We start from the raw sequence: 23,467 nt of genomic DNA, 5'->3' as shown, positions 1-23,467 counted from the left end.
GATAGGCGCCGTAAAACATTCAGACTTTGGCTTTATCATAAGCTCTATCATACCCTCCCTCCTGACATCCTTATCAAACCAGCATACGGTCTTTCATGCCGTATCAGCCACTACAAAGCAGTTTGTCCGTCACATGCTCGGACAACTACTCATTTTCATTCCTTCTTTTCTCAAACGGCCATCGATTGGAATAATCTTCCAGTCAGCGTCATTATTCATGATAATCCTGCGCGTTTTCGACTCATGCACGCCATGTATACAGACATGTACACTACAAACAGATGCACATCGTGTGGCGAGGTTGCCACACTAAATCACATGTTATGGGAGTGTCGGGACCTAACAAACAAGTCGGGCAGTGCCGACCCCTCCGTCTCTTCCACCGCCAGCCTCCAGTCACGCTGGATGACCGCACTGCTCAGCTCTGACCTGACAGCACAACTCTGGGCCGTCCAGCGAGCCGAGGAAGCCGCTTCGAGACAAGGTCTCGGAACCGCGTCCGCGGCGGGTGCCCAGACCCACTAAAAGGACGCCGGACTCAAATCTTGTTGATTTGAAATAAAAGGTTACGCTCTCTCTCGGTCCGCCATTGAATCACTTGCCTGATTGCGTCATCTGCTCGTATAATCTGTGGTATTCTTTTAAACGTGTTCTGTCAACATCTTAATATGTTTATTGAGATGTCTGCCTGTTTTTAATTACCGTGTTCAATACCTAGAGAAATGTTACTGCCACTTCTTGTACACATTACGTTCAACACTTGTCGATTGCCATATTTGATAAGTTGTCGTGTTCTTTCTCGTTTTCCTATTTCTTAACCTGTGGATGTACAAAATGTTGTAGTCTTTACGTTTTTCTACGTTGCTGTTTCTCTGCTAACCCATTTGAGTGCTTAGTGCAATGGTATTGTGTTTCTACTAATTTGTATGCTCGCCCACCCCTCATGTAAAACCCTTCCAGCAGGGGTATTCGAGGTACTGTAAATAAATAAATAAATAAATAAATAAATAAATAAATAAATCTTGTTTACAGGAACCTCCCTGAGGAATTTGACGTCAATCCGAGCATTTCTTACGTGTTCTTACTCTTTGCGCCGTCGGCTATTTTTGGTACGCGTCCCCCCCCCCCCCCCCCCCCCATCGCTTGATTCCGCCTAATTTTCTGCCTCATGGAACATACAATGCTTTCGCATTTAAATAAAAGGAGTGCACACTAGTGGCTGCTCTTGCGCCGCATATACACTACGTACGTGCGATGCACTTTCACGGAAAAATAACCCCGTAAACCTACGAGCCTCGGCAGGCCTGCCATACGCACATCCGACTTTGCCATAGACCGCGTAGTTCCAGCAGAATGAAAAATGTCGTGAGTAGCGCCGGGCCGCCACGCTCCTAGGTCCTCCCAATGGTAGAAGATGTATCGAGTATGATGTAATGTCTGTATCTCTTTTTTTTTCAGTTTTCGTTATAGATTGGTCCCCCCAGAACACCTCGTCTTTGCATTGTGCCCGCAAGACATACATCTTATGCCACGATCGCACGCCTGCTTCACTTGTTCCAAGCGCAGCCAGCTCTTCGAAGTAGTCGGTGCGCAGGCCACGCGCCACCATCATCGTCTTCTTTCCTTGTGACAACCTCCGGGACCGGCCCACTTTCCCCAGCACTTTCCTCGTAGTAGTCTGCGCAGTTTAGCGGTTTCCTCGCAGCAGTCACATGCACGTACGCTCGCGACCAACACACAAACTGCTCAATTTACACAAACACGTTAATTCTTTTGTAATGGTTTGCGTAACCCTAAATAATGCTGGATAGCCAGCCACCTGGGGAGTGCTTCGCAAAACGTTGATTCCCGCACTGTGTGGAATCTGCACAATTATTTTTTTAATTGTATAGCTGCATAAGACCATTGTGCCTCTCCTGCTGATGCTTATCCTCCGACCTCCTTGTGTAATACCGAACTAAGGGTCCTTAATGTTAAATAAGCCCATTCATCCAAATATCAAGTACAAATAAGAAACTTCACTTCCTCTGGTAGATGTTATTCATTTCATAAATTATTGATGAAATCGGATATGGGGTTATATCAAAATATATAGCTTCCAATAAATACGCAGGTAAACAATGATGATAATCCATCGAGCGTTCCTGGCTCCAGGCGAACGCCAACTGGCCAGACAAAACAAAGCACGTTAGCTCGCAAACCGCATTGCATTTCAAGATTCATAGTAAGGTTCGTTACAGCGCAATACAAGACAAGGAAACAAGAAGGTATAAAACGACGACACGGCGCTGTTGCGTCCTGTCCTGTCTTGTCTTGTCTTTGTGTCCATGTCTTGTACTGCGCTGTAACGAACCTTACTATGAATCCCAACCAACTGGTCCAACTTGCCCTTTTGATGCATTTCAACATATTTACCTCCCACGCGTATTTGCATCAAACAAAAAAGCAAAAGAAGCTACGTTCCTCTAAGCGTTCGCAAAGATTAATGGTACCACGCGTCTGCTAAGTTCATGTCACCTGGAATTCGCCTGCATCTCGGCAGGCATAAATGGCGAACCACAGTTAACGCGAATGTGTGGAGTAGTTGTTGATTGCTATTTGTTTATTTTAGTGCCAAACAAAGCGCAACAAAATTGTTATGAATAAAGGAAGTAATAAATCCTTGCGCCAGGCTACAATTGACTTTACTTAAAAAAGCAACAACGGGAACTTTTACACAGCAGTGCAGGAATTAGCAGCAGAACCTATGGTAAAATGACATGGGAAAGCAGCTCAAAAATATGCGCTCATCCTTCAGCTTAGTATCGACCTAACCAGAGTGCGAACACAGACGGGGACGCCAATCACCGGTTGGGTGCTACGGCATTTAATAATTGTGCGATTGTCATTGCAGAAGCATTTCTCGAGCCATCTCACATACCTCCTGATTTGGACTGCCTGGAAAGACGCCGCATATGAAGAAAAACAAAAGAAGGTGTTTGCATCGCATCGTCTATCGGCCCAATGCTGAGCGATGTTCCTCTATCGAGAAAGAAATGCGTTTTTGGCACGTGTTGTATAAGCCCTGGGTGCACAAGATATTTCTTTGGATCCATGGACAATTTCCTCGCAGTTGTGAAGAATTGCAGCGCCCAGTTTTCAATTACGGAAAATACAATTTAAACCTTACGTGATTGTTGAGAGCTTTGTGTTCCCACGTAAGGGTTTGGGGGATGGCTATAGTACATATGATTTCTGAATACTACAGGCTTTTTATGGCGAATGGCAGGCACGGCTCCTAAAGGTAGCAGCCGCTCATGCCTTGCCGAGCCACAACAAAGCCGATAAGTAGAGTAATAAGCATAACTATAAGCTATGCCTCCCAAATGCAGTGTAAAGGCTATGCGCCATGGCTACCGGTTGACCTTTCTGAAGCAAGCGCTCCGTATTTAGGACGCACAGGCTTCAAACTCTCATTACAGTTGAATCCCGCCACAACGAATACCGCCACAACGAAATTTCCGCGACAACGAATAATTTTTTATTCCCCGCGAGTATCCTATAAGAATTAATGGCCTAAATTTCTCTGCACAACGAACCATTTTTGCAGAGCGTTTCCGCTTCAACGAAATTTTCGCGTTCAAAATCGAAACCGAAACTAGTTTTATTGGCGAGAAGTCCAAGTCAAATCCAAAGCCACATTAAGCATGAAATCACGTGATTGCAGTTCCGCCATTTTGGCTTTGTGTCGTGGTCGCGTTGTTCACTCGCTGCCTTTCTCTTCGACAACGACGAGTTTTCATCCGCAGGACACGATGGCAACGCAAGTGAAAAAACGCAAAACTCTTTCCCTTGAGCAAAAAGCTCAAATAATCGCCCAAGCAGAAAGCGGAAGGAAGAAAGCGGCAATTGCTGAAGACTTCGGAATTCCTGCAAGTTCGCTGTCAACGATTCTAGGCAATAAGGACAGCGTGAGAATGGCACTTGCTTCAGGCACATCCTCGAAGCACAAAAAGGTGACGCGGCCCCTCCATGAAGAGTTGGACAAAGCAGTGCATGCGTGGTTTGTGGAAGCACGAGCCAGCAACGTCCCCCTGTCCGGAAGCATCGTCCAGCAGAAAGCCTTGAACTATGCATGCCTACTTGGCATTGATGATTTTAAAGCCAGCATTGGCTGGCTAAACCGTTTCAAGGCCCGCCATAACATCGTTGGAAAAGTGTTGTGCGGCGAGTCAGTGTCAGCAGACGTGGACGGAGCAGCTGCTTGGAAGGCGAGTAACATGGCCGGAATTTTAAGCAACTTCGCGCCTGCAGACATTTACAACGCCGACGAGACCGGGCTATTCTACGAGATGTTGCCGGCTAGGACGCTCGACTTCAAGGGGCAGCGCTGTCACGGCGGCAAACACAGCAAAAAACGCATCACAGTGCTGCTTTGCACAAACATGGATGGCTCGGACAAGCGTCCGCCGTTAGTCATAGGCAAAAGTGCCAAGCCGCGCTGTTTTAAGGGAACTCGTAGCCTACCTGTGCAGTACAAGGCGAACAACAAGTCATGGATGACCCGCGCTATTTTCACCGAGTGGATGATGGCATTCGACCGCGACATGAAGCGGCAGGGCCGTAAAGTTTGCTTGCTTTTGGACAATTGTTCAGCGCATCACTCCGACGAAGTCAAGCTCACTAACACGGAGCTGAGGTTTTTCCCTCCCAATTGCACGTCTGTCTTACAGCCTCTCGATCAGGGCGTGATTCTTAGCCTGAAGCGCGCTTACCGCGGGAGGTTAATTCAGCGGCTGCTTTTTAACACTGAAACCGGCCGAGACACGAAGGTGGACTTGTACGTGGCACTGCAGATTATGTCTGCTGCCTGGAGCACACTGGGGCGCTCAGTAATTGTGAACTGTTTCAGGCACGCCGGATTTGCCGAAGGTCGACCCGTACACTCTGCTGGCCTAACACCAGGCGTTACAGACGACGACGAAGAGGCGTCACCGGCTCCGGGGATCGCGGCCGCCTGGAAAACGCTGGGAGAAATAGGAACCGTGCCGCCTAATCTCGAGCTCGACGAATACATCGGCGCTGACGCTTGTGTTGTTGTTCACGAAGATGTGAGTGATGAGCAGATCATAAAAGCTGCCCGGAATGATAAGGACTCTTCCGATGAAGAAGACGACGACGTACAGGAAGCGCCGGCTGCGGCAACCGCCGTACAGGTGATGGACGCTTTTGATGTCATCAGGAATTTCGTTGCTGTCCGAGACGACGATGTTGCAATGGGTTTGCTGACCGAGTGCGAAAATCGCGTGACGGCGTTGCTCGCCGTGAAGCGTAAGCAAACCAAGCTTACAGATTTTTGGCATTAAACGCCTTTGCTGCTGCTTGGGCAATTCTTTCTGCGTTTCACGTCAAATTTTTGCGATAACGAAGTTCCGCGAGAACGAATTTTTTTTCGTGCACCGTGAATTTCGTTATAGCGGGATTCAACTGTATACCAATTTCGCTTCTGGAGAACCTTCAATATATACCACGTAATATGCAGCTCGATGGGCAGAGCTTCGGGAATAGAAAAGTTCGACGTCCTTAAGCTACACAGAAGGCTACGAGAGGCGCTCTAGAGGAATGCTGCGGCTTCATTTTCAACAGCTGGGTTCCCCAACGAGCACCCAGACATGGTACAGCACCGTTTCAAAGGGAAGTTTATTATCCACACACATATTATGTTCTTACTAGCCCTTCACATAGCTTCTCACTACTTGTGACGCCTTCTCGCGGTGTTTGCACTATATTTGCTATATCTTGTTATCTACGTTTTGTTTTCGTTTGCCTTATTTCTAAACGTTTATTTAAACGTTAGGCTTCTAAACGTTTATTATAAAGGCAAGCTCTCCTTCATCAAAAAGCTGCATGTCATCGCGAGTCACGGCATTAAATTACTGCGAACAAAACTAAGCGCGAATTATTTCTTAAGGCGGCGTCTGCTGAAATGAACACGCCATATAGAGAATTACACTGCCATGAAGCCACAACAAAAGAGTGCTCCTAAGAGCTTCAAAACAACGGCGGTATTGTAAGGGAAATCGGATTCAGGCTGAGGAAAGACAAGGTGAGGGTGGTTGGAAGGGGGCTTTTACAGGCAAACTCAAGAAGGCAAGAGAGCTCCCTCCCCTTCCAGCCCAACGCAATTAGCCTCGCCTTCCAGACGCATCACTGTGTGGTACATAAGGGCCAACCAAAGAGTTTCCTGTTATTCGTCACGTTATTAGCGTCGTTGGAAACAAAAGACAGAAAGACGACTAACGCGAGAAATAAAAGTCCCTCCCCTCCTTCCCTGCAACGAAATGTTCACAGACAAATCATTGCCCCTGCTATGTGTCCCACAGCAGTCTAGTATTTCTGAACTGACAATGCAAAACAAGAAAGAGAAGAAGGAAAAAAAAACGATAGGGGGCTCACGCGGTGCGCCACTCTTCATAACTGTAGTGAAGCAAAGGCTTGTAGAGGGCCTCCGTAAGGAAGGATTTGGATGAAAAAAAATAATAAAGGCGAGTGCTCGATTAGGCAACAATGACACGATGGCAATGACGGCGTCAAGACGACGAATAACAGTGCGGACTAGTCCTGCACGATGACGGCACTGCGACTCCGAGATCACAGACCTCGAATTAAATTTTGGGTTGAAACAAATTACGTTATCTTTGCCGCAGACTTCTATGTCAAGAAAGCGTTACGGCACTAAACTTGACCGGGATAATAAAAGAATATAGATCTACTATTCCAAAAGCTCTCGCCTTTTGCGTTTCGTTAGGCCTCCGATCAACTTAGACCCGTAGAGTTACGTTGAGCGTCATTCGCACAAGACTAGTCGCCCGCTAATCAGAGTATTGCCGTCCGTATGAAGTTGCGATCTTCATGTCCTGGTGGTCGGATACGATTCTGCTATTCATTCACCCCTTAACCTGTATATGTGGTGCCACACCTAACCCGTGCATATACGTGCAGTGCGCAGAGAACACTGCTGCAGATGCCAGGCCACGTCAGCTGCACTTGCCACTTCTCTTGCTCGAATCTCTCAGCAATATCCGTGCACTAATTGGAACCTCCTACGACATGCACACACCTGAAACCTACCGAAACAGGTCTGACAACGCTACGTCTAGGATCACTAGTACCTGATGTCAGCGTGTCACGTGGAGCCCCACTGAATCACACACACAGGTAGCTTTTTAAACATTATTCTATAGTAGCCCTCGTTCACACCTTTTGCTTTGTTGACTTTCATCAAGACCACAACACTGAAAGCTTGGTGACTCGCGTCGACATAAAATTTATCTATATATTTACTGAGCGCGATTCCCTAATAGTTCATTATTTTGAAGACAAGTGATGTTTTCCCTGGCGAGTTTCTCCCATTTTCCTAATCTGGCATGTCTGTTTCTAGCCGCTTTCGTGAGCCAATACCGGAGTTAATGCAGTCTAAATGTGTGGGTGGATCCCGAAGATTGTGCAGTAAAGAAATTAAGTATGACACTCTTGCCCTCCTCAGACGAAGGGTGCCGCAATAGAGTGCCGTGCCTGTGGCTCCACCCAATTTTCAGCCCCAACTCTCTCATTGTCTTTCATCGACTTCAACTAACGGTTGAATCACCTTCCAACTTTCTTTTTATACGACGCAATGCACTTGTCTCATATGCGTTAGCTGTTCGAGCTCGTAATCACGTATGAGCTCCGCGCGGTGAATTGTGCTTCTCTGCGTGGTCTCACCCGACATGGGCTTAAAAAGCATAAACGCATGTTTGTGACGCTTCCCGAGTCAAGAGATATGAACGCCTGCTTACAAGCCCTCTGTGTCTTCAGCCGCATAAACACGCACCATCTCTCGTTTTGCATGTTCCGTTCTCTTTCAACTCCTCTTTGCCTAGTAGGGTTTTCTTAGTTCATCTCCCTATATGGCGTCGGTTTCTCCCTTCATATGATGTTTCCTTGAAGCATGTGCTTGGGTCACTCTCCTTGAAAGCACGGCATACGTAGGAAGTTACGGTTATACTATTAAACGGGCCGAAATACTTTACGAAAGTCCGTGCCGCGTCATAATTACATAACGGATCGCGAGAGAAAATCTAAACCAAAACGTCAGGAAATGCCCCATCCCGTGCCCCTGCTAAACTTTGCGGGTGGCCATGCGCGGCAATTAATTGCCGAATCAACGCAGCGAAGCATCCAAATCCAGCCCGCTAGCTGGAGAACCAGCAAGAAACGAGATTAGATTCATTCTTGCGCTTTCGGGACATCATCGGCCATCCATCCGCACGCCTACTCGCAGCTTCCGTTCGTGCTCCTAAACTGCCTTAGTGCACCCGTCAAGAAGAAATCCTAGCATCATCGTGCTCACCGGGGCTCCATAAGATCTCCCGCGTGGCCAAAAATATGGATGCGCGAGGCAAGAAATACGAAAAAGTGTACAGCAAGGGGAAACGCAGTACGACGCATATCTTCGCGGATGAAGAGGCAGACACCGCCGTAACCACAGCTCTTCCAGAATCTTGCAAATGGGAGGGACCAGATCATCGCCGCTGCGATCTACATCCTTGACGCCTGAGAGCGTGCCCGTAAGCATCTGGGCGTACACGCGTTTTCTTGTTTGCGAGCCAGCCTACCAGAACGAGGCACGAAGTTTGCTTTGCTTGCTCTGCGCAAAGCTGCTGAGGATTAAGCTAAGAGGTGGAGGCGTTATTAAATTGCGACGGCCCATTTACCAAAAGGATTCGTGATGCGCATGCACTGCGGACCGGGTGCGAAAAGAGGATCAAGTTTTGCCCTTCCTGCTCGCGCTTGCTCTTACAGGTAGGCGCTCGTCACGAAGCACCAGGGCATACGTGGTGACGTAGACTTTGCCTTGCTTCCCTGTCGGCGTTCCGCTGGCGTTAATGCTCGCCACAGCTACGCTCTTGGCAGTTAGCTGGCTTACGGAAAGTTTGTGCAGGACGCGTAGAAACTTTGGAATGGCGCGAATTAAGTAAGGTTCGCAAACTTTTGAAACATTCCGAGGAAATAAAAGTTCCGCCGCGTTCGTCTTTTGACAGGGAAAGTGCGCATGTAACTGACAAGGCGTACTCACCGCGAGATAGAGGTATACAGGTGGCGCCACCATCGCTGCGTTATTGTGGATTGGCCATCGGCGGCATGCACTGAAATGCAGCTTGTGACGCTGTGCTGTAAGCGATTCGGGCCAGTCTTCATCTACTGAAACACGCTGAAAGCAAGGAAATAATAATGTATTGCTCTCCAATTCCATGGTTTTGCATGAACGGCGAAAAGAAGTTCTTTTTTACTTGAAGCTGAAAAAAGAAAAGGCGCAAGCTATTATTCAAAGGGGGACGCACTGAGCAATGCCGTTTGTGTGTCAGCACTTCCTTTGACCTTACTGTGCAGGTTTGGCATGCGTTCGGCCCACTGTGACAATATAGTTGCAGAACTTAACTAATGCTGCAATCTCCGCTATCCTTACAATGGGTATAAAGAAGCCTGTATTCCTGGACAACGAAGTTAAAGGAACGAGTTAATGCACATTCTACTTCACAGCTAGTGCCCACAAGTCCCCGTTTCCTCTCTTTGTCTATATTATATCGCTGTCATCATCAGCATCATCATCAGCCTGGTTACGCCCACTGCAGGGCAAAGGCCTCTCCCATACTTCTCCAACAACCCCGGTCATGTACTAATTGTGGCCATGCCGTCCCTGCAAACTTCTTAATCTCATCCGCCCACCTAACTTTCTGCCGCCCCTGCTACGCTTCCCTTCCCTTGGGATCCAGTCCGTAACCCTTAATGACCATCGGTTATCTTCCCTCCTCATTACATGTCCTGCCCATGCCCATTTCTTTTTCTTGATTTCAACTAAGATGTCATTAACTCACGTTTGTTCCCTCACCCAATCTGCTCTTTTCTTATCCCTTAACGTTACACCTATCATTCTTCTTTCCATAGCTCGTTGTGTCGTCCTCAATTTGAGTAGAACCCTTTTCGTAAGCCTCCAGGTTTCTGCCCCGTAGGTGAGTACTGGTAAGACACAGCTATTATATACTTTTCTCTTGAGGGATAACGGCAACCTGCTGTTCATGATTTGGGAATGCCTGCCAAACGCACTCCAGCCCATTCTTATTCTTCTGCTTATTTCCGTCTCATGATCCGGATCCGCCGTCACTACCTGCCCTAAGTAGATGTATTCCCTTACGACTTCCAGTGCCTCGCTGCCTATTGTAAATTGCTGTTCTCTCCCGAGACTGTTAAGCATTACTTTAGTTTTCTGCATATTAGTTTTTAGACCCACTCTTCTGCTTTGCCTCTCCAGGTCAGTGAGCATGCATTGCAATTGGTCCCCTGAGTTACTAAGCAAGGCAATATCATCAGCGAATCGCAAGTTACTAAGGTATTCTCCATTAACTTTTATCCCCAATTCTTCCCAATCCAGGTCTCTGAATACCTCCTGTAAACACGCTGTGAATAGCATTGGAGATATCGTATCTCCCTGCCTGACGCCTTTCTTTATTGAGATTTTGTTGCTTGCTTTATGGAGGACTACGGTGGCTGTGGAGCCGCTATAGATATCTTCCAGTATTTTTACATATGGCTCATCTATACCCTGATTCCGTAATGCCTCCATGACTGCTGAGGTTTCGACTGAATCAAACGCTTTCTCGTAATCAATGAAAGCTATATATAAGGGTTGGTTATATTCTGCACATTTCTCTATCACTTGATTGATAGTGTGAATATGGTCTATTGTTGAGTAGCCTTTACGGAATCCTGCCTGGTCCTTTGGTTGACAGAAGTCTAAGGTGTTCCTGATTCTATTTGCAATTACCTTAGTAAATACTTTGTAGGCAACGGACAGTAAGCTGATCGGTCTATAATTTTTCAAGTCTTTGGCGTCCCCTTTCTTATGGATTAGGATTATGTTAGCGTTCTTCCAAGATTCCGGTACGCTCGAGGTCATGAGGCATTGCGTATACAGGGTGGCCAGTTTCTCTAGATCAATCTGTCCACCATCCTTCAACAAATCTGCTGTTACCTGATCCTCCCCAGCTGCCTTCCCCCTTTGCATATCTCCTAAGGCTTTCTTTACTTCTTCCGGCGTTACCTTCGGGATTTCGAATTCCTCTAGACTATTTTCTCTTCCATTATCGTCGTGGGTGCCACTGGTACTGTATAAATCTCTATAGAACTCCTCAGCACTTGAACTATCTCATCCATATTAGTAATGATACTGCCGGCTTTGTCTCTTAACGCATACATCTGATTCTTGCCAATTCCTAGTTTCTTCTTCACTGTTTTTAGGCTTCCTCCGCTCCTGAGAGCATGTTCAATTCTATCCATATTATACTTCCTTATGTCAGCTGTCTTACGCTTGTGGATTAACTTCGAAAGTTCTGCCAGTTCTATTCTAGCTGTAGGGTTAGATGCTTTCATACATTGGCGTTTCTTGATCAGATCTTTCGTCTCCTGCGATAGTTTGCTGGTATCCTGCCTAACGGAGTTACCACCGACTTCCATTGCACACTCCTTAATGATGCCCACAAGATTGTCGTTCATTGCTTCAACACTAAGGTCCTCTTCATGAGTTAAAGCTGAATACCTGTTCTGTAGCTTGATCTGGAATTCCTCTATTTTCCCTCTTACCGCTAACTCATTGATCGGCTTCTTATGTACCAGTTTTTTCCGTTCCCTCCTCAGGTCTAGGCTAATTCGAGTTCTTACCATCCTGTGGTCACTGCAGCGCACCTTGCCGAGCACGTCCACATCTTGTATGATGCCAGGGTTAGCGCAGAGTATGAAGTCTATTTCATTTCTAGTCTCGCCGTTCGGGCTCCTCCACGTCCACTTTCGGCTATCCCGCTTGCGGAAGAAGGTATTCATTATCCTCATATTATTCTGTTCTGCAAACTCTACTAATAACTCTCCCCTGCTATTCCTAGTGCCTATGCCATATACCCCCACTGCCTTGTCTCCAGCCTGCTTCTTGCCTACCTTGGCATTAAAGTCGCCCATTAGTATAGTGTATTTAGTTTTCACTCTCCCCACCGCCGATTCCATGTCTTCATAGAAGCTTTCGACTTCTTGGTCATCATGACTGGATGTAGGGGCGTAGACCTGTACAATCTTCATTTTGTACCTCTTATTAAGTTTCACAACAAGACCTGCCACCCTCTCGTTAATGCTATAGAATTCCTGTATGTTACCAACTATATTCTTATTAATCAGGAATCCGACTCCTAGTTCTCTTCTATCCGCTAAGCCCCGGTAGCACAGGACGTGCCCGCTATTTAGCACTGTATATGCTTCTTTCGGCCTCCTAACTTCACTGAGCCCTATTATATCCCATTTGCTGCCCTCTAATTCCTCCAATAGCACTGCTAGACTCGCCTCACTAGATAACGTTCTAGCGTTAAACGTTGCCAGGTTCATATTCCAATGGCCGCCTGTCCGGAGCCAGTGATTCTTAGCACCCTCTGCTGCGTCGCAGGTCTGACCGCCGCCGTGGTCAGTTACTTCGCAGCTGCTGGGGACTGAGGGGCCGGGGTTTGATTGTTGTGTTCATAGGAGGTTGTGGCCAAGTACTGCACCAGGGCGGCCAATCCTGCTCTGGTGAGGGAGTGCGTTACCTGTTCTGGTCACCGGGATCAGGCCACACTCCAGGCCTGTTTGTGCAATTTTATCAACACGCGGATTTTTTTTTTAATCCGGTGGAAAATTGCCGGCACCGGGATTCGAACCACGGACCTCTTGCACGCGAGGCGGGTGTTCTACCTCTACGCCACCGCTGCAATCTATATCGCTGTGCAGATACCTAATAAATTCAGTTAGGCAAGATACGCCATTGTGATTGACAGGGCATTAGTAGGATCGCCAGGCTTCAGCACGCGGTTTTGTTTATCCCAGCAATCGTAAGAACGTGTGACGTAATCACAATGCTGCCCTAGTGCGCAGTTACATGCACGGCATTGATCAGGAAAAGTTGTGGTAATTTTAAGGTTGTTCGGTTGTTCATTCGGTGGCCTTGTTATTTTAAGCTAATAATGGCCGCTGCCTTCTGTCAAGGTAACAACGTGCCATGAAGAGCAAAAGGAGATAAAACGGCTGCTTGTCAACTCAGTCTTACGAAGCGCTGCGTCCAGAGACTGCGGTTTCAAACATGCATGTAATGCCGCATTTTAGCTTTGCTTCTGCAGCAGATCAAAGTGTGCTATGTGCTTCAAGTTACTTGCGAGACGAAATTATTTCTCCGTGCTATCACGAGAACCAAAGAACACATCAAGCACAGCTAAGTAACTATAAATTAAGGCTGATCGCCTAACCACTAAGTGGCAGTCATCCCATTATTCTCATAAGATCAACGGTCTTACTCTCACGTCATATTACATGATTGCTTAAAATTCTCCTTTTTATTACTGAGTTGTCTTCATGTCCCCTCACTGATGTTTTATGGTTCGCTCAATACATCGTGGCGAGGAGTCGATAAAGCGAGACACTCACATCTCGGTGCGATAACCTAATTGGTTTAACACGACATCAAGCTATTTCCGTGATGCATTTGAAACAGAAAGCGGCAATAAATCTGAGATGGATGTGGCGGACGGAAGGTGCGGCGATTACACATGGCGCGCTACAGACTGGCACTAACTACTGTTACTACAGCGCAAAGACGACAGCACAAGGCGGAGTGGTTCTGTACATCGTCAAAAAAATCGATACCGAAATTTACGACTGCGCCACAGCCAGAAAACAAGCAGCCTTTATAGATATGCTCGCCGTACGTGTACATGTAAACATTCCTGTATGACCTTTACGATATTCTATTCTGGTGATATTATAGCTTTGGAAAAAAACTACTACAACTGCTTTTGGACTTCTCCCGAACGAGCTATTCACATAAATATACGGCGCAAACTAGACCACGACATAGAACATACTAGAAGAGGCCATTCCTGGGTCAGCGTGTCATCTTTATCCCTTCTCGATAAGGAACAGGTTTTCCGGGCGACTATCTGAACTTGTTATGTTATTCGTATGCGCAGCTGAACACTGAGCGTTTATTATTTGTTTTAGATATTTTATTCTAGCTTGGTCGTCGTGATCGAGTGACTTGGCTGTCCTTTAAAAAAAGCTATTTGTCGTTCTGAATAAAACCACTTCGAAGTTGGCGCCCGTCCTGTCTCTCTGTTCTGTCTCCTCGTTTAGTATGCTGCGTAAATTTCTTCGAACATGGCCCTCGAAGTAGTTCAAACCAAGATTCTGCTTAATAACTTGTACTGGCCGAGCCGGTGGGCGCTATAGGAGTACATAAAATGGTATGCATTCACTGTCGTGCAAAGAACGACAAGCAACGACATGCAACGACATATTTCACAATGCGAAGTTTTGAAGCACAGATGAAAATGTCCTGCTTATATTTTATTCCGCCGCATATCCCACGCCCTCAAGTTGTGTGAAATAAAAACGCGTTTCAGATGAAGGTTCATAAAGCTATACTAACGCCCCCTGAAACACATCGACGCGAATCCCCATCTCACACCTGCAGCTGGGAGGACGCCATATCTAAGGTGAATGGTCAAATCCCCAAGTCAGTGTAATACCAAGCCGGTCCCGCGAACATTTTTATTGCCTAATTACGATGCACAGCAATGTTTCATGGCGCACTTGACTTGCTTAAACCATTGTAATGCTATCTAATGCGCCCTTACTGAAACAGTCTCTGTTATTCCCACGTGCATGGGCCAATCCCAGAGCCGCTGCAACTTGGCTTGGATATACAGATTGACATCGCAGTCCTCCCACGAATGTCACAATAATTGGCTCTACCAATAAAAATGGTTCTGGGAAGCGAAACCAAAGTTAAAAATCATCGTAAAAATATATCGGAGCTAGGATTTCAGTACCGCTAATGGGCATATTATTAGCGAAGGCGACCGACACACGGCAAAGGACACTTAGAAACGAAAAGCTTTGTGAACACCGTCGCAGAACTTTTAACAGCGTTGCCCGGGACCCGAAAATGAACCACGGAACAGAGCGCTGTGTTCTGTGGTTCTTTATAAATTATTAGAGTATTAAAATTTATGAAGTTTATACAGTTTATAAAGTTCATGAAGTATTACAGCTTGTTCAAATTTTTTCGTGATATATATATATATATATATATATATATATATATATATATATATATATATCATCCAAGGGAACCAACCATAGTGACGCCCATTGAGGTAGCCTTAGTATGTACGATGCAAGCACCCACGAGGTGCGCCTCTCATAAATCACGCAGCGCATATACAGTCACGCGCGTACATGCAGTTCTGAACTCGCCTCGAGGATGCTGTGCTTCGTGCCGTGCCGCATTACACGGGATTCGCGGTGCGCAACACGCAAGCAAGCGCACTCTACGTGGGCACACACAGAGCCACGAGAACTGGGTTGGGACGTGTCTTCGAAACAAACCGCGGGGCCTTCCGCGTAAACAGCGCCCATTGGTGAGCCCGCGGAGAATCTATATAGGCTCGACGCGGTTCGGAAAACGTTGTTTCCTGCCACGGAAAAAAACGGGAGATTCCATCCCTGCGTGGATGGCAAGCGGCATGAGACGACGTGCTCGAGCCAATCTGAATCGGGCTTTTCGCATCCCTCTTCGTGTCTTTTCGAGCAATCTCTGCGTCGGTCGTGGTGCGGGCGCAGAATCGCGCGCACGCTGAAAGGAGCGCGCGACGTGCTCGGCGAAAAGGCCTAACCGAGAGACAGTTCGTGATTGGCGGCGCATGGGAACGGACGAAAATGCCCAAAAGGAAAGGCGAAAATTCACAAAGAGCTCTTCCGAATGGATATACGAGTGATTTGGGCGCGTACACGTGGGGCGTGTTTGGAGCGACAGCGCTGCGTTGTAGAGATCCCTAGAACGTTTTCTTTTCCCTATTTCTTCTTCGTCTTCTTCTTCTTCTTATCAATCATGCACGGTATACCGAGTTCAAGATGTCCGAAATTCAAAGCCTTCGGGAACGTACGCGTTTTTTTTACCCTCCGTTTTCCGCTATCTTCTTGATCGATAACTGCGATTTGAGATATTGGGAAAACAAATTTCACGATGCGGAGTTTCGAACGGCTACCTCTGGTTTTGTAGAAGCGACGGCGCGCGTTGAGGATGGACGCACTGTGCAAGGACGTATACAAGTTCTCCACCGCGTAGAACACGCTTCACGAGAGTTTTGAAATGCCGGCAATCCAAGTTCTAGGTACTTTGTGTGCCTATATTCTCCGCTCTCCCATTTTCTGCACAGTTTTTGCAATAGATCGCGCATGTACTTTTATCAGCGCGACAAATTTGTATTTCCAGGGCTTCCTTTTCTCTTCTTTTGAATAGAGAACGACCAGAAACTCTTAGGCAGGAATTGCGAAACGGAGGTAAGCTATCGTGGAGAAACCTGCTCAATTCGTGAGGCAAACTGAAAAGGAAAAAGAAAAGTAATGCGCATTACGGAAATATTTAACCAGCTTTCGTCTCAGTTACGCAAGTTGTTCTTTGTTACTTATTCCACTCAGTTTTACGGGCCAAATTTACAAAGCTTTTAGTTGGTAAGTGCTCTTGGCCATTGGCCAGCCACCTGTAGTAACATTTTCAGCAAAACAATTCGGTGGCCACTGCTCTGAAAAGCAGTTCTGGCGCAAGAACAGTTCTTTTGTGCGTGCGTGCGCTTGTGCGTGTGCGTGCCTGTGCGTGTGTGTGTGTGTGTGTGTGCCTGTGTGTGTGCGTGTATGTGTGCGTGTGCGTGTGTACAGGCCCAGTTTCTTACAAAAGACCGTGAATGCTTCTCGTTTTCCGTGAATGCTCTCACTCGTTTGCGTTGGGGAATATCGTTCTGTGTGCACAGCTACCTACATCACAACTTGCCCAACAGATAAAGCTCGAACAACACGACACAATATTTTTGCAGCCATTCTTTCATCGCTACAGTTAGTTTTTCATAAATTTCATCAGCGGGAACAACCGCTCAAGACCAGAACTAATCGCGTAAAAAAAAGATCTAATCAAGGCGATGTGTAGGTGAAACAAAAACACGCAAACCACAAAGGTCAATGCGAATCAACGAGCAAGGAACGCTAAGCGCTGGTATTATGGAATGATTAAAAGAATTAGATGGGGTAGTTGGTTGCTGGCTTAATAGAACATGGTTATAACGGCGCGTATAAAAAAGAGAAGAGATATATTTGCACAGAAAGTTTCGAAGTCCGCGGATATGAAGAGCGCGGAAAGTGTTATAGCCTGGTTAGGACTGTGTCTCTGATCTTGCGCAGATGAGGACTCTCAGTAGGGAACTGAGACATGATGATCTACTTTTGTGCTGAGAAAGTGCACTGGGGCAATGTTGTTTCTAATGTTTCTGTGCAGCGACAGCTGCTCGTGTAATTTTCCCGCAGTAAAGCTCAGCTGCTGTTCGGAGACGGTCCTCTGTGCATTCTTTCTGTGTCCTGTCCTCAAAACGCGCCGTTACAACCATGTTCCATCGAGTAAGGAACGAATAACGCAAAAACGTCGAGTATTCATGAGCAGGGCAAGAATAAAAAGAAGTGAACAACAAGAGCCATCAACACAAAAGCGAGCAACGTCGCTGCAGTCGGCCTATCGTCCATCCGTCCCTCCATTATGGACAGGGCTCGGAGCAATCGATGACTCCCGCCTGACCATAAAGAAATCCCCCCCCCCCCCCCCACACGTCCCCTTTGGCCCACACACACACAATTCGCCTTTCACCCAGAGTATAGTAGGAGCAAGACTCGTTCTTTCCCTGCACACAAACGGAATAAGCCCTATTATACGTAATAAACCCCGGGGAACCCGTCATAAATGGGCTGCTTCTTTCCGGAAGACCGGAGGAATGGCGCGGCTTCGGGCGACGGCGACGAAACCGGGAGCGAGAGATACGCGGTAGCAGCCTGCAGGCTTTGAGCGGAGATCCCCGCGCTCTCTTCCGGATGCCCAAACTTGAAGAGAAAACGGGGCTTCGGCAAGAACTGGAGAGCGAAGAAAACGAGGGAAGTGAATGGGACGCGCCACGTAACACAACAGCAGCACCGAGCAAAGTAGCCGAACGAGAGAGATAAAGAGAGAGTAAGAGCCGCTGAAGCATCTGGAGGCAGCGGTCTCGCCGGACCAACAACGGCTGTAACGCTGCGCTGCAAGCGAGAAAACAACGCGGAGCGATCGAGACGGTAACGGGAGGTAACATAGAAAGGTAATGCGCGGACTCCGAGGTATACCAGAAGGCATAATAAAGAAAATGGTGTCAAGAAAAGAACGTAAGTCAAACTGCCGCTGGACGCCGTCGACCCGCTTCGACCGTTTGCTTTCGCATTGCAGCATCGCTCTCTGCAACGCCGTAGCGTCAGAGAAAAATGAAGCAGCAGCAGCAGAAGCAGCAGCGAGCGCATAGGCTGCCGTATACCGGGCCGTTATTATTGTATTACACACCACTCGGAAGCCCGTTGTATGATGACCGCCCATGCTGCCGGCCGGCGTTGCCTTCTGCTTCGCTCTTCCTACTTCCACTGCTTGCTTTCGTTTTTCATTTCCGCTGCCACCCCCCTGCTTCCACAGTTTCCTGCGCTGTGTATCTATATACCGATTGACGATCAATCTGTAGTGTATGTCCGTATATCGGCGTAGCTAGCTGTGGATCTTCACCGCTGCTTCTCCTCGTCGCAGGTCGGCCGAGCGCTCGCAATGTCTGGCGTACCGAAACTGGACACAAAGTCACGTCCGTTGTCTGTGCCACAGATGTACAAAGAGAGAGAGAGAGAGAGAGAGAGAGAGAGAGAGAAGACTGGATAACGGCGGGCGATGGCTCGACGCGCGATTCGTTCCCCTTGCGTGCTCCGAGCGACGTCGTCCGCCTCCGAGGCTACCGATGTGCGCGTGCCCTCTCTTTATTTCTGCCAATCTGTATTTTTTTTTATCTTCGCATCTAAGCAAAGGCCTGGTTAAACTAATTGGATGAAAATTTGTAACAGCCTGTCTGCCCACTAAGGAATCTAATGAATGTTTGACTGTGCAAAACACACCAGCTCTGTTAATACGGAAATAAAGAAAGATGCTCCAAATTCCGCGCGCTATGGGAGTGAATAGTATGTGAATAATTTTGCAGGTAACTGGTTATCAAGCATCGTCTGGATTCCTGCATAGGATATAGGCACCTACTCGTGGTATAAAAAGATGGAATGCAAATGGTAGCGTGATTAAGGTAACACGAGTATTTCTGTTATCAACGCCTGGCCCCGGACACGAAGCTGGTGCTTCACTTCATAAGGATACGCGTGCGAGGTGTAACTTAAAGATAAATGAAGGAATTATGTGTTCTGCTCAAATCAGCAGACGCCTGCAAGGACATTGGCATATTCGTAATCGGGTAGCCTGCTGATATGTGACGTCGCGTCCTTGCTCGACGAGGTGGTGACTGAGCTCTTGGATTTCTAGAACAAGTGGTTCCTAGGGTCCACTGAGTAAGACGGAAAGCAAGCAATGTAGACCTGCCTTTTTGTCACTGAAAACACTCCATTTTTCAGGTGATCCCTAAAAAATTACGCGAAGTGCGCTACGAAGAGCAGCAAGCTCCGCGTCTGTCGATGCCGTCTGATGAGATATCTTGAACTTTACGGTGGGGACTTTAGCAGGAAAAATCACTGATCCTGCAGATGCATCCACGGTGGTTGAACTATCGGTCTACAGATGGATATGATCGTTGTATTTTTTGGTACAGCAAGGGCAGCGAAAGTTGCCTGAGAGCTGGTGATGAGAGTTGTACCTTCGTTTCAATTCCTGGTACTGTAAGTCGAGCTTGTGGCTGGGCCAAGCACCAAGGGAGAAACAGAACTCTCGATGCAGCTGTGTAACCTGATTGCAGGTATACACGATAAGGCGATATCGTCTTACGTGATCGGTCTTCTGGCAGTGATGCGAGATAGTGGAAAAGGGGCGCGAGCAAGATGCCTGGCGTGTGTTCTGAGCACTTCCCTAACAATGTTAATCGTGGCTGGGTAGTCATGCGCAATAGCAATGGTTTCAGCGGTTGATTCATATCATCGTAAAACTAGACCGACTCTAAGAGCCTAGGCCTGGGCACTTTCGATTGTACGGCTGTTAGCTCTGCAGGTGTTGATCAGCCCTGGCAAGCTGCACCATCAGGTACCCGTGAAAGAGCGTCCTGTACAATTGTAGCGTCCCGTGTGCTGAACTACCCCAGGTTTTTCCTCCAAGAAACTTGGAACAGATGAGAGATCACTGTCAGGTGATTTTTTAGGCAGGCCACATGGGGACTCCAAGAGAGGTCACGATCGATGATTAGCCCTTAGAATCTGTGCGCCCTGACATTAGAGATATTTTGTCCATCGATGGCTATGACGTGTCGAGTCATCGGTTTCCGACTACACGCGACCAATGCGCATTTCAGTGGCTATCTAGCCGCTGTGGCGTAATGGGTAACGAACGTGCCCAAGAAGCTGCTTGATCTGCTCATGAAGACGGCGTGCAGGAGTCAATCTCGCTGTCAACGACAGATGCAGCAGCGAAGCTTCGAGTGCTTGCAAATGATGCCTCACAAACGTTGTGGAACACACCTAGCTTCCCCCACCCACATCTACAACGACTGGACCCCTGTCTTCGACTTTGTTCTCCACCTGGATTCTCCTGACCCGAGACAACAGTACTCTGCTGACTGTGGCTTGGCGTCGCTTTTATCAAATCATTTGCTTTCCGCGTTAAAAGGGAAGGTAGTACCGCGTGTGACCACTGCGGCAGTGAGTAAACTATTGAACACGTTCTTTGCCCTTGTCCTCGATACAGCGAACGTATGTAGTCACTCGCGACCACTCTGCCCCGTCGTGATGACCGGTCCTGCAAGACAGTCCTGAAACGCTTGCGTATGCAGTCGTCCCACCACAAGTCGGTCAAGGCACTCTTGAAGTTCTTGCGTTCAAATGGCTTATTAAAGAGACTATAGTTCTCATGGACATTCCCCGCCTCCTCTATTTATTTATTTTTTTTGTCCCTTTCCTTTCTCTCTCCGCTATTCTTTCCGTCTTTCTTTTCCCGTTACCCTCCCCCCAGTAAATCAGCTCCGGTTGAGCCCCTTGCCTTTGGCATGCCTTTTCTCTCTCTGCTTCTCTCGGTAGCCTGCTATTTACGTACGAACGCTAAAGTATGATGCAATGGTATTGCCTCCCGACGCCTAAATAACATTAGCTGCTGCTGGGGCAATAGAAAGGCGACGCTGCTGCACGCCATACATTCCGTTTCTGCCTAGCTTTACAGGCTATAATGCTTGGGGTATTACGCTTGCCTGTCCTGCTTTGGCGCGTCATCTTGCGAACTGACACTGCCCCGAGGCTGACGATGGCTGCGCCAACAGAGCCGGAACGCAGGTGCTCTCGATACGCGAAAACTCCCTTTTAGAGAGTGCTCATCGCTGCAAGCCAACGCGACTGCGAACTCGGCCGGCTTAGCGCAATGACTACAAAACTCACATCGCGGCGCACAAATCGGCTTGTGACAGTTGCGTGTACAGCTGAAAAATATACGTGTAGGCTGCGGCACAAGCACGTCCGGGGTAGCAAACACAAGGATGGAGAAAACCACGGCTCGCGTGAATTTGCATTCGCGAATCAAGCGGGATTTGCATCTCGAGCTTGGACAGACGCCCACCCCGTGCGGTCGCTTATATCATGTCATACGGCGTAGAGGCAAAACTGCCGTCTCCTTTTGTCTTCTGCTTTTTTTTTTTTTGGTTTTCTCATCCCAGCTGAAGCGACGCGCCCGAGGCATTATACGCGGCACAGAGCAGATACAACGAGACTGCGCGTGTCCGCGGGACAAAGTTTTGCCCTCTCGGGAGCATCGAGCAAACACGGAATTATACATGCGCTTCGCTTCGGCCGTTGGCGGGTGGCAACGTAGATTCGAGCGGATCCGCTCAGGCATCGCTTAGTTCGCACACCACGAGGACACCGAGGAGAACGGCACACGCACGCGGGCATTCCGCTTTCTCGCGGTTCGAACGAAAGCGTATGCCGGAGTGGTTGCCCGAGGGTACGCTTTGATTATGCGTCTGTATACGAAACCGGTGTGGATGGCCTGCGCGATGCCCCGTCTTTAGTTACGAGCATAATTGTTTTCCATTGGGCTATTTAAGTCCCGTCCTCAGGGCATATTGAAGCCGAAGAATCAGGCAGAGCCACCCGACGTAGTTCGGAAATGCTTACACGGTAGGAGTATCGCTCGTCATCAGGGAGATCAGAGCGGAGGCGACCATTCGCTAGCGTCATACGAGTGAACGATAGGTCGCAGTGTAATGTTAGTTTGCTTAGCTCGGCAAAGGACGAGAAAACGCACGCTGTCGCGGTTGAACTAGCGATCACCATACTGCCTTTCACAGTACTATTCATTACTGCAGCAGTATTTAGGCCATTTAATTCTGGAAGGCTGCAGGAAGACAAATACTCATGCGACGTGTTTGTCTGTGCAATGCGCATCACAAGTCTATGGCATATTTCAACCCCTATTTGAGCCTCTAATGTTACCTGACTGCCATGCAGGTAACTATACACTGTCATACGTCTGTGTGTCCGTGTGTGGAAGTTTCCATAATATATAGCGTGTTTCAGTGAACACTTTCAATTTTTGTAATGACCTGCATGTGGCAGGTAGCACAATGCTAGACCATGAGCTAGTCTACTCGACCAGGCGGACATTACTTGCACAAAATATTGAATTGCATAATCGACTAATTAAAAAAATATGACTAATTAAGTAATAACTTATTTACCTTATAGGACATATTGCAATTTACAAATTCTAGCAGGTGAGATTGCAAGGCATATCCCTTTGAAAAGAATTGTGTTGATGACACCCTTAACGAGATATGCGCGGTCAACCTGGCGGTAAAAATGAACTGTCGTTCCTCTTACTTTCTTAAGAAGACGTGGTCTCATGCATTGAAGCAGAAAAGTAACTGGAACACCAATGCATTTCTCCGCAAAGTTCGGGAATTAGCATCTCGAAACTGGTGTCATCCTGAGAATTCGTTCCAAGTTAATCCGCCTTGCGAACTCTCCGGCTAGAATTTGTAAATTGAAATATGTGCCATAAACTAATTAGTTAAAAACTTCATTCGCGATTTATGAATGATTCGATTATACAATTCAATTTCTTGTGCAAGTAATGTTCGCCTCTTCAAGTAGACCAACTCATGGACTATTTAGAATATTATAAATCTGTAAAAACTTATATTTCATAAAGAAAAATTGTTAAAGTTAAAAAAAAGTGTTCAGTGAAACATCCGATATCTCTATCTCCGCATAAGGTGTTCGTTTTCATTGTCATGTTGAAATTTTTCGCTCTTTGGTCGCGTAACTACGTACAACGTCGGCTACTACTAAACTAAACACAGTACAG

Source organism: Dermacentor variabilis, chromosome 4 (genome assembly GCF_050947875.1).
Source record: "Dermacentor variabilis isolate Ectoservices chromosome 4, ASM5094787v1, whole genome shotgun sequence".
Taxonomy (NCBI): Eukaryota; Metazoa; Arthropoda; class Arachnida; order Ixodida; family Ixodidae; genus Dermacentor; species Dermacentor variabilis.
Note: the sequence above shows the minus strand (reverse complement) of the source record.